This window comes from Triticum urartu, chromosome 2 (genome assembly GCF_003073215.2).
Source record: "Triticum urartu cultivar G1812 chromosome 2, Tu2.1, whole genome shotgun sequence".
NCBI lineage: Eukaryota > Viridiplantae > Streptophyta > Magnoliopsida > Poales > Poaceae > Triticum > Triticum urartu.
Window position 1 is genome coordinate 544,589,480 of NC_053023.1, and position 14,875 is coordinate 544,604,354.

The window sequence follows — 14,875 nt, forward strand, 5'->3', positions numbered from 1 at the left end:
AGCATGTGCTTGTAGTTCAAATTTGAATTATGCACATTAAATGACCAAAAACTCAATCAATGTGTAAATAAGGCCAAACAAAGCCGGAATAATTCCAAAATTTAACAAGGCACTCATGTAGTTCTATGTTGCCTTCGTAAATAAACTCAAGGTGGACAATGTATATCGTTTCGCACTCAAAGATGGCATGTTCCGTCTTAGAACCAAGAGCCTTCTTGAGAGAAGCTTCGGTTTGCAAAACCTTATACCAAAATCTGTTCCTATTCGGCCAATTTTTTTTATCACAACATGGTAGTACCATGACATGACATCCATGCCAAGTTTCATGATTTTCAGACGTATTTTGGATTTACAAGAATTTTAAAACCAAGTTTCTCAATGTTCTCGGCCGAGCCACGATGCCCAGATGTTTTAATTTTATTATCATTTCTTGCATGGGACCTAGAAATTCACCCGAGGACACAAATGTGATTTTTCAACCAACTTTGGTGCACGAGAGCATGTGCTTGTAGTTCAAATTTGACTTATGCACATTAAATGACCAAAAACTCAATTAATGTATAAAAAACGACAAACGAACCCAGAATAATTCCAAAATTTAACAGGGCACACTACAAAAGATATACACTTCCGTGATGATACGTGTTTGTCACAGTAGGTCGCTTTTTTGTCATGCATGTACATCCATGACAAATTTATGACAGAATCACGATAGTCATACCTGTGCTGTCATAGAAATGTTCCATGACATTACCAAAATTATCATCACGGAAGTGTCCACTTCCATGACGATAAATCGCGCGTCATAGAAGTGCTTTCGTCAAGGGTGACCGACACGTGGCATCCACCGTAATGGAATGCCGTTAAGCTATCGGGTCGGGTTTTGGATCCGATAACCCGTTAACAGCCCCGACCAATGAGACATTTCCACATGTAAAATTCTTATTGGCCGGACGAAACACGTGTCATCTCGTCAGTGGGTCAGATAGGCGCCTATGATACGTTGACACGTGGCACGGCCCAACAGAGGCCCATTCCTGTGAAAAGGCCGTCCCGTTTAACTTGGTCAAAAGGTGGCGGGCCGGCCCATGTAAAGCCTGTTAACGGCTTGTTCGCATATAGCCCATTTACAGCCCGCTAACCCAAGGCCCGTTACGCCCTATCAGAATTAGGCCCAGTAGTGTCATCTGGGCCACCCAATATGATTCAAGCCCGTTTTCACTTCTGGCCCATGACGTCTTTCGGCCCATATGAGGCCCTGTGTAACTCTTGGCCTATTAATGGCCCGTGGTGAAACTGGCCCGTAATGAACAGCGTATCACTTTACACCCATTAACGGCCCGTGGTGAAACTGGCCTGTAATGAACAGTGTATCACTTTATACCCATTAACGACCCGTTATTCTGTTGGGCCATTTCCAGCCCATGTTATCTTTCGGCCTCCTCAGAGCCCATTTATTCTTGGGCTCATTTCCAGCATTTGTTTACTTACGGCCCGTTACTGTCATTTTCTGCTTGTGGGCCAAATTCAGCCTGTGGTTACAGTCGGTCCGTTTGTAGTCCATTAATACGTTGGGACGTTTTCATAGCGTCATCAAATACGGCCTATTAACGATGGCCCGTTATGGTCGGCCCATGAACGGACGATTCCAACTCTAGCCCGTTTATGGCCATAATGCGGCCTGTTATTGGCCCATGTTTGGCCATCGATCATACTGCCGGTATAAGGCCCATTGATGATACGGCCCGTAGAAGGCCCATTGTTTCTACGGCCCATAGAAGTCCCACTGTTTCTACGGCCCGTAGAAGGCCCACTGTTTCTATGGCCCGTAGGAGGCCCAGTGTCACTAAAGTAAATATTAGCCCATGGTTATTGTGGCCTAGTTTTTAAAAAATAGGTTATTGCAGCCACTAGCAAACCGCGGAAAAAGAACTGCAATGACTAGAAGCAAACAAATAAAGAAGACAACAAGGAAATAAATAAGCAAGCAACTTGCGCTAGGCTATCATGGCTATCACACATATTACATCCATTGGGTATCAAAGTTCACCACCAGTGCAAATAAATGCGCCGACAAAAGAATATACAAACTGAGAGCACTTCAGAAGGCACTAGGCCTGGCCAAGTCGCCCCCCAAAATAGCTGAAGAAGCTGAGTAGACCTCAGTTGTGTCAATGATAGATGCATCAACACTAGATTTAAGGCATGATGGTGCGCACGGCAGTCCTCTGACATCTTCATTGCATCTTTGACTTCAAGTTGGAGCTGAGCTGAAGCAAAGCCTTTCCGCTTTAAGTCTAGACTGAAGAAGTCGAACTGATTGAGGCAGCGACTGCACAGAGGTTGTCTCACACCTGCTGGTGAGTAGCTTCAGCTCATTGTCTTCATCAAGACAGGACCTTGGGGTCATCTCGCTGTCCTCAAGATGGTTTGGCTCACTATCTTCCCTAAAGTTCTGCCTGGCGTAAGAGATACAAGTCTGAAAGAGAAAAAAGGAGACACGTAACAGGTTTCACAATTATATAAGCAAATAAATGGATCTGTTCTGCATAAGGAACATGTTTTTACAACTACAATTTGAAACTGGTAGTTGTTGCAAACATCCGATCAGATGTAAACAGCAAAGCAAACAACAGTGGAGGAAATGATGCCTATCCAAATCTATACTAGAACAAAGTTTGAAGGCTTGAGAAGGATGAACTTACATTACATGTTAACACAGGCTGGACAAAGCCCTTCTCCATGTTGATGGAAGGATAATTCAATAAATTCCCCAAAGAAAATTCTTTATAAGCGTTGCCATTGTTCTACATTTTGCAAAGAGTAAATATAGATCAAATAATATTGGAAGAAATAGAGGATAATGAAGCTCAGTTGCAGACTGATGATACATAATAAAATAGCAATTAATTAAGTACATCATTACAAGGCAAAAGGGAGAGAGGTACTGACAATAGCAATGCAGAGCCCATTATTGTTTTGAGATCATATGATCCTTTGAGCAAGGAGATTCATCTGAAATTAGTTTTCATACAAGAGAGAAGGTAAGGCACACGCAGAAATTTAGGAGTTCAAAATTTCAATTGATATCATAGACAGTAACTGACGCTGGGCTCCCAGCAGTTCTAGTAGGGGTTTGGCCACTGGAGTAGGGGTAAAGTGTGGTACAGTTGGGCCTGTGTTTTCTGTGGCTGCTGATCTATCTAATTTAATAGGTATCACTACCCTTTCCAAATACCTAGTTTGTACTCCTTGACGACCTGCACTCACCCTCTTCCTTTTGGACACCTATTACGAAAGAACAACATTTGACTGGAAAAACATAGTGTGACGACACATGGAATAGGTATAGAAAATGGATAGGTATGGCATATACTCATATATGATGTTTAAACTAAGCAGATGGTGTAACAAAGTAGAAGTAATGCAAGAGGTCAGAAGAAAAATATGTGCGACCAATACAACTTTGCAAAGTTAGAGCAAGCACCTTGATGGGTGAATAAGATAGGCAATCCTCTACCATGCCAAGTTTGTTAGGTAGTGGATCATTCCGCAATATTCCTCTCATGCGCCCATTCTCATATTCATTTTGATAATGTTCAATATATGACATGCATGAAAACATAAAAACAAGTGAGATTTTCTTTGTAATGCAGAAGTGATTCTAATCCAATACCGCCTCCCTGTAAACCCCTTTGTGCTATCTCTACAATTCTTTTAAAAGACGCCATGCATGCTGTAATTTGTTGTGTGCATTAATATAATGTGGCCTACTACTCAAAATATGAGAGCTCCAGAAGTGATGACACTTCGCAGATGATAGCTTCAACATATAGTAAAGAAGAACAAGTCGACTTGACCTGACAGATTCAAAATATACTAAGGGAGAACAACTCGACCTGACCAGTCGACCGCAAGAGAAGAGTATCATCTTAAAGAAGAGCAGAACAGCAAGCAGACTGAAGATATTACAAGTCTTTTAATACAATGTCGGTTGGCCACCCATGATGAACCAGAGCGCACAGAGAAATACTATTCTTTCCGGTCTCTCCATATGTGGCTCACATGCATTTTGAAACTAAAGTAGGAACATTTATCTAACCAAATAAACATCTCTCATTTTTACTAATATCAGCAATAATATCAAATATGAATTTGTACAACTAAGCTTGTTTAGCTCGATGGGTGGAGCAGTGCTATTACGACACGAACCACGTAGGCTGATTGTGGTCATCATAAAATGGGGAAAACATAAGCATGATGAGTATAGTGTTGACCGTGGCAGTGGGATGGCAGATCTGAAGCTGCAAACCGTGCAAAGGGTAGTTAGCAACCGATGTTTGCTTTGAAATAACAACTAAGATTTGGTATGGACAAGAAAGTACGGTCAATAAGTGACAAAGAAATGCAATTATGCTGTCTCTCTATATGTCGTGACATGCATTTGGAAACTCAAGTGGGACCTTTAGCTAACCAATTAAATGTGCCGGTTAACTAATATCAGTATCATATCACAATCATATTTGAACAACTAAGCTTTCAATTCTGAGTGTTGTGTTGTTTAGCTTGAAGGGTGGAGTAATGCTAGTACGACAGAAAGGACCTACGCAGATCATAGTAGAGTAGATAAAAGGGGAAAACCCTAAGCATCAAGAGAAAAATCAGGAAAGTGGAACTAGCTGGACCAGTGGGTGGCGCACATGCTTTTCGAAACGAATATAGGAACATTAGGTGACCAATTAAACGTTCTCTGTTTTAGTGATATGAGCATCATATCAGATTCATATTTCAACACGTAAGCTTTGGGTTGAGGTCTTGAGGAGCAGTGCTAGCACGACATGAAGCACCTACGATGATGGTAGTGAATATAAAGGGGGGAAACCATAAGCTTTACGAGTATAGTGCCCGTGCCATGGCAGATCTCAAGGTGCAAACCGGACAAAGCTACTTCTCAACCAATGTTTGCTTTCAACTAGGCACTACGATTTGGTACGGACAAGAAAAGTACAGTAAACAAATTACGATCTATTTTCTGGGTGAGATCAATAACTTAAGCACATATGGAAGAGTACCACCTCTCTTGCGACGCCGTGTAGGCCTATGCTGATACATTGAGGGTGCTGCGGGTGCGATGGCTGTCGGCGGCGAGGAAGAAGACTTTAGACGGCAGACGGCCAGGTCGGGGGATATATCCTGTTGCCGTGGACGAGGCGGTCGTAGGAGCGGCAATGGCAAGGTGGACGACGACGCCGATGAAGCGAGAGGAGGCGATGTAAGGATGTTGGTCCAGCGCCGTGGATGAGAGACGTCCATCTCTTGCAGTGGATGACGGGGTAGGGGTAGCGGCTCCGGCAAGGTGGAGGATGGGCTGGCAGACGGAGGAGGCTGGCCGCAGTGCGGAGGTTGTCGTGCCGCCGACGGTGTATGAATGGGGAAATAGAGGGGAGGGGGATCTCAAACTTTGGGACGCGCTTATCTGAAATGGAGGAAAGTTACGAACTTATCCCCCGTTTAAAATTTCAGACATCGCGTCGGTTGGGGATAGGGCGGTAATCTCGCATCTCCCAAATATTTACCCGTAACTATTTCGGGCGAGGAGAGGGTGTTTTTCCGCCCACGGTTGGTGCCCACGATGTATGAACGGGGCTAACAGGTAGGGCAGTTGTGTCACGTCTGATGGAAGTTACACATCTACCCCTATTTAAAATATTAGCCTACATCGATTTCGGGTGAGGAGAGGGTGTTTTGCCGCCCACGGTGTATGAACGGGGCTGACAGGTAGGGCGGTTGTGTCACGTCTGATGGAAGTTACACATATGCCCCTATTTAAAATATAAGCCTACATCGATTTCGGATGAGGAGAGTTTGTTTTTCCGCCAATCATGTATGAATGGGGAAATGGAGGAAGAGACTCATGTCTTTTGGACGAGCTTGAATGAAATGTGTTTTGCCGCCCACGTTTGGCGCCCACCGTGTCTGAATGGGCTCAGAGGTCGTCGTGTCACGTCTGATTGAAGTTACTAGTCTACCCCTATCGACAATAGTGTAAATCCTGTCGATAAGGATGTCAAGTGTCAGGGGTAGACAGTAATTTCCATCACGCAAACACTTGCTTCGAGCAGCCCACAAATTATATTGGGTGTTTTGCCGCTTCGTTCAAAACTTGGGAGAATTAGCATTCACGTTTGCCCTGGGACCTGGCAAACTAAATTCAAATCCAATTTGTATTCGATTACAAATATCCATAGATAATTATACGTTTTGTTATTTATTTCTTCAAAACCACAACAAAGATTTATTCCACCTTTATATATGATTATGATTTAGAAATGACGTGATCTTCAAATTTAGTAGGTTGGATACACTCTGAGTCAAACAATTATTTCATCCAATACAATATGCTCACACGACAAACAGTTCACCTTATGTCAATCATACAAGTTCTGAGGATTACCTTGCCTAAAAAATTCGGATCATTACAACACATGGACAACATAGGGGGTCTTGCAACATAATCCATTCAGAGACATGACACAACATGCAAGTACAATAATCTAATGAAAATTTCAACTGGTATCTAAAGAAGAACCGGGATTATCTTGGGCTTCAGATAGCAGAAACAGCAGGACCTCCTCCGTCTTCAAATGCAACATTCTTACTTCCTCCAATTCTTGGGTTGCTTGCATAATGCGTGCCGCTAATTCCATAATTTCCAGCCTCAAGATAAATATTACCTCATTCATGGCAGCCACACCATCTCTTTCTGCCTCTAGTAGAGCCTCAAGCACTATAATATATGTGCTTAGACTGCTCTCCGGCGGTGTTGCCTCTGAAATTCTACCATCTGGTAACATGGATGGCGCACTGCTTCGACAAATAGATTCTGGGGTTGTACATTGTGTCCTAGTGTGAACGGCGTCCTGATAGGTTTCCGCTGGACATCAGTAAGAGATAGTTATCGTATGATCCAGGCAGTAAGCTTACATGGTAAACGACGGACGAATTATTGCCGAGCATGGCAAACTCTATTTAAATGGTTCGATGCAGCATCAGCCGAAAAGAAATTAAAATGGTAAGATGAAACTAGGGATGTAAGTGGCAAATAAACGAAATCCGCCAGTCCCATCTAGTTAGTTTTTGCTACCTCCCTAGTTCATTTTCCTCAAAAAACAAAAAACTCTTTTGAACTATCATACTACTAGTGGACTTTAATCGGGATTAAACCGGACCCAGTTGACATCCCTAGTTGAAAGGGAGTGTACAACCGCTATATTTAAGTTGCCAAGGCATCTAAGTAGTTGAAATAATCTGAGAAAGCACTTAACAATGTGGCCTCATATAAACTACGAAGACAATCTTGTGATGAAGTTGAGAGGAAAAGTTAAGGACTCGAATGAAATAGGCATGCATTTCTTTACGATAGTACAGCAGGCACTGCTGACATATTGGCCAACTCAGGTATAGCGTAACAAGAAATAAGCATTCGAATCAAGCAATACAACAAAGCATACAACTGAACTATTTGTAATTCGGTAGGATTACACGTTGAGGGCACAAGCCAAGAAAGCAGCCCACTCACATTACATTTCACATGTACTAAAACACACTGGCTTACCATATGTTGCTGTGAAGCCTAGTTGTTGTTGCAATGTTCTTTGAAGATATCGTCAGCATCCTGTGGTTGCAAATCTAGTTGTTGTAGTTTATTTTGCACCATCTATTTAGGTAAAATTAATTTTAATCGCATGCACTAGTCCGAATTGATCTTCAATGGTTCATCTAAACTAATGAAAGAAGGGTGTGTGCATACACGACAATACTCCCTCCGATTCTTTTTACTTTGCGTATAACTTTTTCTCAATTTTCTCGTATTAGTCTGCGCGTTGCCGATTCCTAGTGCTGGTTTCCTTTTGTGCCTCGCCCCATCCGCCTCTGCCCTAATTAATTGGCAAATTACTCCAGAAAAATTAAACCAGTGCCCTCCTTGGTATGCGGGTCAAGAGTTATGTGCAGAGTAAATAGAATCGGAGGGAGTATATCTGCTTCCCTCTATTTTTATGCTTGTTCAAGGTGCCAGCCCCAAAAGAACAAATATATTGCTTGATGGGGTTGGCAGCTCCATAATTAATAGAAGCATCAAATTAGTCATGCAACTTGGGAAGATCAAGAACACACAAACAAGTAATGAACAGAGGCTTGGAGAAGTGAAGTAATAGCTAGCATCAGAAAATGTAGGGTAAAACGAACAAAAAGCAGCGAAACCACATGCTAGTTTGCTGATGTGTAATTAAGCATAGAGAACATTAAGCAGTTTGATGGAACCAACAGGTGGCATTAGAACAAAACTAAAGCATATTAACTATATGTGCACTGGTATGTAATTTAGCACATGTAACATGTTCACTGCCAGAAGTATGGCCCTACAGGTGCAAGTAGAATAACGCGTCTCATGAAAAACTAAATGATGCCATGAAGAAATTCAAAGGTGCGGTGCTTATGCTAGGAAAGTGAACGTAGGCGTCGGCCGTTGGATAATAGTACCCGATTCTTGACGGCGTATGGGTATCGTTGTCATACTTGATAGCTAAGGATCGTCGATGGTGCTCGTGTTGCGGTTGAGTTTGGGCCGGCTGTCGTCGTTGCTGAAGCGGCTCCGGTGCTACGGTTGCGGCGCCTGTCGACATACAAGAAAGCTCATCTGTGGTAAGTGAACAGTTGCATGATAAAGAGAAAAACCGAAGGAGTACAAATTGAAATAACCTGATGAGGCTGCGGCATCGGTAAAGCAGGGCCGGTGGAGTTGAATATGGCATCCATGGAGCGGGCTCGGTGCAGTGGACGAAGGCTTCAGCGGGTGCGTTGTACAGTGCTTTCGGTGAGGCAGATCTGTGGCGGCGGACGAGGGCTTGTATGAAGGGCCAGCGAAGGGGCAGACGAGTGAGTCAGTGAAGGGCCTACGCTGTGATGGACGAGGGCGCCGGTTAAGCAGATCCGGTGCGGTGGACCATGATGGCGGTCAAGGAGATCTGGAGCGGTGGACAAGCCAGTCGCTGAAGCAGCTCCGGTGAAGTGGTGAGTTGGCAGTTGGGGGTTCCAAGGTGCGGAAGGTAGATCCGGCGGGGTGTGAGGTCCACCGCTGCGGCGGAGGACTAGATTCGGCGGCTTGTCGTGGTTGGGGGGGTCGGGGAGGGGAAGGGGAGGGGCTCTGGGGAAGAATGTTAGGGGCAAAGAGGGGAAAACAATGGAGTTACCAAAGCAGCCCTTTTCCGTTCATGTGGCAGGGGTAAAGCAGGAATATCATAGGGCTAAACTTTCGGGCGCGTGATATTTCGATGTGAGCGGGAAGTTTGAAAGCTTTTGGCACCTAAAATTATAAGTATTCTGCTCTCGTACGGCTGACTATGATATCATGGCCGACAATTTGTTTGTTTTGCACGCAAAAAAATGTGCAAGTTTTGAAAATCAATGTCTCCAACTCGAAACTTAGATTGTCCATTCAATTCAAATATGGATCATTGAGCTACTACAAGCAAATACCATCATACGGTCCATTTCAAATGAAATTCCAAATGTATTTATCCTAAATATGATGACAAAAGCAAAAATTTGTATGTGTATGAATAAAGTGGATGATTATAAAGTTTGAACATGCCCGTATGTGTATATCTCTAGGTTTGATATATGAATTTGAAATCACGAAATCCCGTCTTAAAAAATGTACCTTCGTTTAAATGAATTACAAAAGCTAATGATGGAGTCGAATTCCAAAATTCCAATCTTACATTTGTAATTCTGGTACATCAAGGTATATCACGCATGTTCAAAAGTATCGTTATCTCATAGTACAAAGTGTGAAACAAATTAATCAACCATGAGTGCACAATATCTCAATTACGCTAAAGTCCCTCAAATATAGACACCTCACTCTTTATCTGAAGTCAACCCCCCCCACCACACACACACACACACAGCGAGAAGTCGTTCTCTCCCCGAAACACCAACACATGAGCACATTAACACCCCTCTCTCTTGTAAAGTCCGGACCCCAACATAGGTCTCTATCACTTTGTCTCTCGGGCATGCACACATCTCTTTCCTCACTCTCTAGGTCTCCCGCTATCTCTCTTACCCAAGCACACGCACTATGTAGAGTGTATATTTCCCATACACACAAAACATCGCCCCCAAACATCTATCTCCCTAGTTATGTGGTTCTCGCGCACTCACCTCACACACCACCCCCACTGCAAACAAGCACACATTGTCTCCTTGTGCACCACTCTCCTCTTTCTATCTCTCCCACATGCGGACCCGCCCCAGCTCCTTCCCTGTATACATATATGTCATGACTCTTTGCATAGCTCCCTAATGTATAATCGTTTTCGATTTCGCACATTGTTCTCTACACTATCTATTCTAGCTCTCTCATGAAGTCCCTATCACACACATATGACTCGCTTCCCTTGCGTCTCCGTTCATAGGCCAATTTCGGACAACATCAACATTGTCTCCCTATCTATACGCCATTTATGGACACAAACGACCCCTCTCGCCCCCTCTCTCTCCCTCTCTCTCTCTCTCTCTCTCTCTCTCTATCTTTCTCTCGCTCTCACATCCCTCTCCCCCACACACACTCGATGCCTCTTCCAAATAGTCTGCTCCCTCCACCCGCACCCGTGCTATCTCGCTACTACACATGTCACACCATTCCCCCTTCCCTTATACTAGGTTTACATCATCAGTGGTCTCTCTACTCCACATACACTCTCTCCCTCTCACACACAAATGCGTGCACAAACACACACAGACACGCACAAACACCCATTTAACTGGATCCTCATCTCTCCTCATGTCTGCATGTGTATCTCACACACTCACTCTCTAATTATGTATATGCGTCTCCATGTTACACAACACAAAGCTCCATGTACATGTCTCTCTCTACCCTCCACACACATAGACACAAAGAATCTGTTATCATTGCCTCAGTCTCTAACATATCACACACGCACTCTCTCTCTCTCTCGCAAACACGCTCAACAAGGGTTTCCCCGTGAATAACTTACCGTCTATTCATGAACAGTCGTGGCAGTACGGCAAACACGAGACGTGAAAAAGAATAAATCTACACGTGCTTAGACCACCTAGTATGACTACTAGTACTAGAGCAAGCCAAAAAGCGCGCCGCCGTCACCCCCTCCTTGTTGGCGACGGGAAAATCTCTGTTTTACACAGTCGAGAAGTCATTGTGCCAAGGCCCCACATGCCGAGGCGTTGAATAGAATGTAGATGCTAGTTTACGGAAGAAAGTATCGATAATACGTTTGTATCTCCATACTTATATTTCTTCTCTTATAAAAAACCGAGTTGGTGATGATGGTACGTGTGCCATCTTGCAATATAGACCGTCCGATCTATATCTGACGGATGGAAATTAAACTAAAAGATACCCGCACCCCTCTCCACATTTGCAGACAAGGCCTTCCCTTGTTCATCCTTATCTCTAACAAACCTCATTGTTGAGCAATTAAGAAAGGAAGCCTCTGGAACAAACTGGCCTGGTGGCCGCTGCCGGCGTCGTCAATCCCCATGCCTCCGCTCAGTTCGACCACCAACCACCACCACACCCCACTCCTCTTCACCTTATCTCATATTCCTCGAGATATCATTAGTTTTTACACATGGGATTACTCCCGCAAGGGTCAATCACAACAAGTGTTTTATAAAAAAATGCATCTTGATGTTCCGTGCAATGCACGGATCTTGCTAGTACTCATACACAAGAGTAAGTTGGTGATGCTGGCGTGTCTGCCATCCGTCGTTTCTGACCATTTGATCTACATCTAACGATTGTGAGGTAAGCTGTTGCCTTTTCTCACCAACATCCCACTTGTCTACCAATTTGCAAAAAAACCCATAATTAGTATCTTAAAACAAAGCACATCCCTCCCTGACCTCACCAAAACAGCCCAAGGAATATATTCTAATTGAAACATAATATATCTCTAATGACATATGTATATCAAAATTTGAGTGTTTTGTACCAAGTTTGTGAATAAGTACTATTCTAATTATGATTCGTTGCAACGGACATGAACATTGCTAGTATTTCCAACCATGCATTTCTTTTCCTAGTATTCCATAGTTTCCAGTTTTCCATCAAGATATTAGTCACTCATGGTTGATATTTACTTTCAAACATGTACACATATGCACTATGTAACTAGCCTTGCTTATTGGCTCCCAAAGCTTAACTTTCACTCCTACTTACAATATGTAGAGTATTTAACAAAAAACTACCACTTTCAACTAGCCCTAGGAGGAATCTATTGTACAAAAAATAGCAAAAACATACCCAAAATTTCTTAATCCACGCCAAAAACTACCTAGTACTCCTACCGATTAGGTTCGTTTAAACCCATTTATGACAGGGTTGGCCCACATGTCCGTGCTGACGAGGCATCTTAAACCAACACATTTTGTTTGACCGTTGACACGAGGGACCCACATCTGACCTTCTATCCTGTTATTCCCCCTCAAATCATTATTTTTCCAAAACATTACTTCAAACAGTACTCATGCGTGTTCGTCGATGGCACCGGTGATGAGCGAGTTGGCCGCCGCTCCGCTGGACGGGCCGGACGCCGTGCTGGCCTCCGCACGGGTTGGCAGGCTAGCCCGAGCGTGACTCACGAGCGAGCAAGCTGCCGCGCTGGCCTTCGCTCGAGCCAGATGGTTGGCCTTAGCGCGGCGCACGTGAACAAGCCGCCGCGCTGCCTTGCCAATCAAGCTAGCAAACCTTGCAGACAAGCAGCTAGATGGAGCTATCTTGGCTAGCTAGCGGCCGCGAGCGCCGGACGGAGCTGGCATCCGGGCTGCCGCAACATGGGCTCCGCACCGCCGGCGGTTTTGACCTCGCCTTCTGCCGGAGCGGTAGCTGCTTCCCATGGCCGAGGATGACTAGGTGGACGGGCCGGAGGTAGGAGGTCACTCGAGGATTTTTGTTGGTAAGAGCATGTACAATGGTTGATAAGGTAGTCTTATCTTAAGTCTGCCACGTATGCAAGTGGTAGTAGTTTCTTGCCATTTTAGTGGTTTCTTGCATTATTAGAGCAAGTACAATAGAGCTGAGTCAGCGGACTATAAGAAATAAACTACTACATGTTGGCTATAAGATGGGCTGTAGATGACATGGCACTGGCTTATAGCCAGCAGCTGGCTATACTATTAACCATGCTCTTAGGGGTTTCTTGTAAGGAACAATGTACGTACTACTAGCGACAAAAGGTGATTCTAGGTTGCGTTGTACTCCAACGAATACTACTAGTGGTCGTGGGAGTGTATACCTCGTTTTATGGGTTCGATCCCGGCCGAACGCACGGCGGCCTTTTTTTAAAATAGTACTACTACACTTCACTGCGAGCCAATATTTTAAATGGGTAGTTTGAGTTTTGAAGTCAAATGGACATGCGGCCCCACAGTCTGGGTGCACTAGACAGCCTAGCCACGTGAACGGGTTTTCCTTCCCAGCATCCCATGGCTCGCTTGCTCGCCCTAGCCACACCTCGCTTGCAACTTCCAGCTAGTAGCATATTTAAACTAGCGCCTCCCAATTAAGCCCGAGGAGCCGGAAAAGCCTGACGGGGCATTGGGAACTGTGCAATATGGCTCTGTACTTAAAGTGCTCTACTACTACTCTCTAGCTTGTGGCGATGCATGCATGGACTTCACTCCATTATCGGCTCTACTATAAAAGAAATTCCTCTTGCCGTGTTTTTTTGAAACGAAGGCAAAAGCTTTGCTTCATCTCATTCATAAAGAAGGAACTACTAACAAAGTTCGACGAGGTCCATTACACCTCCACAAATGGAAGCGAAAAGCCTAGTCTCGCTGTATCAAATAACTGAAATGTTCTGCCCCCGCAGTAACCGTCGCTGATAAACAGGCTGCTAGTGTGTGCGTGAGAGGAGCGGCTGAGTAGGCTAGCTACGTGAGAGGAGCGGCTGAATAGAGCACCGAGAGTACCCACTAGGCCACTACGTAGGTGTACTTCCCCCTGCATTGATAGTACAACGATGGTTCTAGAGAACAGTAGTTCCCTCCACTTCCAACTGCAGCTCCTTAGCCCTGAGATTCAAGAGTTCAAAACTGGTGCACTATACTAGACTAGACTAGAACTACAGTACATCGCACTACTAGTTGAGAAAAGTAGTACTAGTACTGCTACAGCACGAGTACGTACTCCTCCATCACATAATGTAAGACGTTTTTTGACACTAGTTGGCGTGTACAAAAAATGGCAAAAACATACCCAAAATTTCTTAATCCACGCCAAAAACTACTACCTAGTGCCAAAAAATTCTTACTAGTGCTATTATTTACAGTATAATGCAAACCTATAACGTTCCATAATCCCTTTCTTTAAAAAAAGTTACTTCTGGAGAGAAGATTGCTATCTCCACGCGAGCTTCTCATAGGCCAGCGCCACCGCATGCAGTCATGTGAGAGAGAGGGAGACATCCATGCAGCATGCAGAGAGAGGAGAATGCGGGCGGACAGCCAATGGGCTGCATGGGGCAGTTATAGCTGCTAACTCCTCCCATCCATGCGCCAGGGGTATTTCCGTCCAGAAAGCATGCAGCGAGCCCCTGCCTTGGTATCCGGGTCTTCTCTTATGCGCAGAGTAAAAAGAATCGGAGGGAGTACTAGTAGTAAATAATAGCATCACCCCTTCGTTGAGGAACGATCTACAGTTGGAAGGGACGAGGCCCTGCGGTTACTACGCTCTTATCTACTCCTCGCCAGTTCCCCTCCCCCCAAAGAGAAGGTAGTTCGTCGCTGCTCCCATGGATTCGCCAGGCGGTTCTCCTCCTTG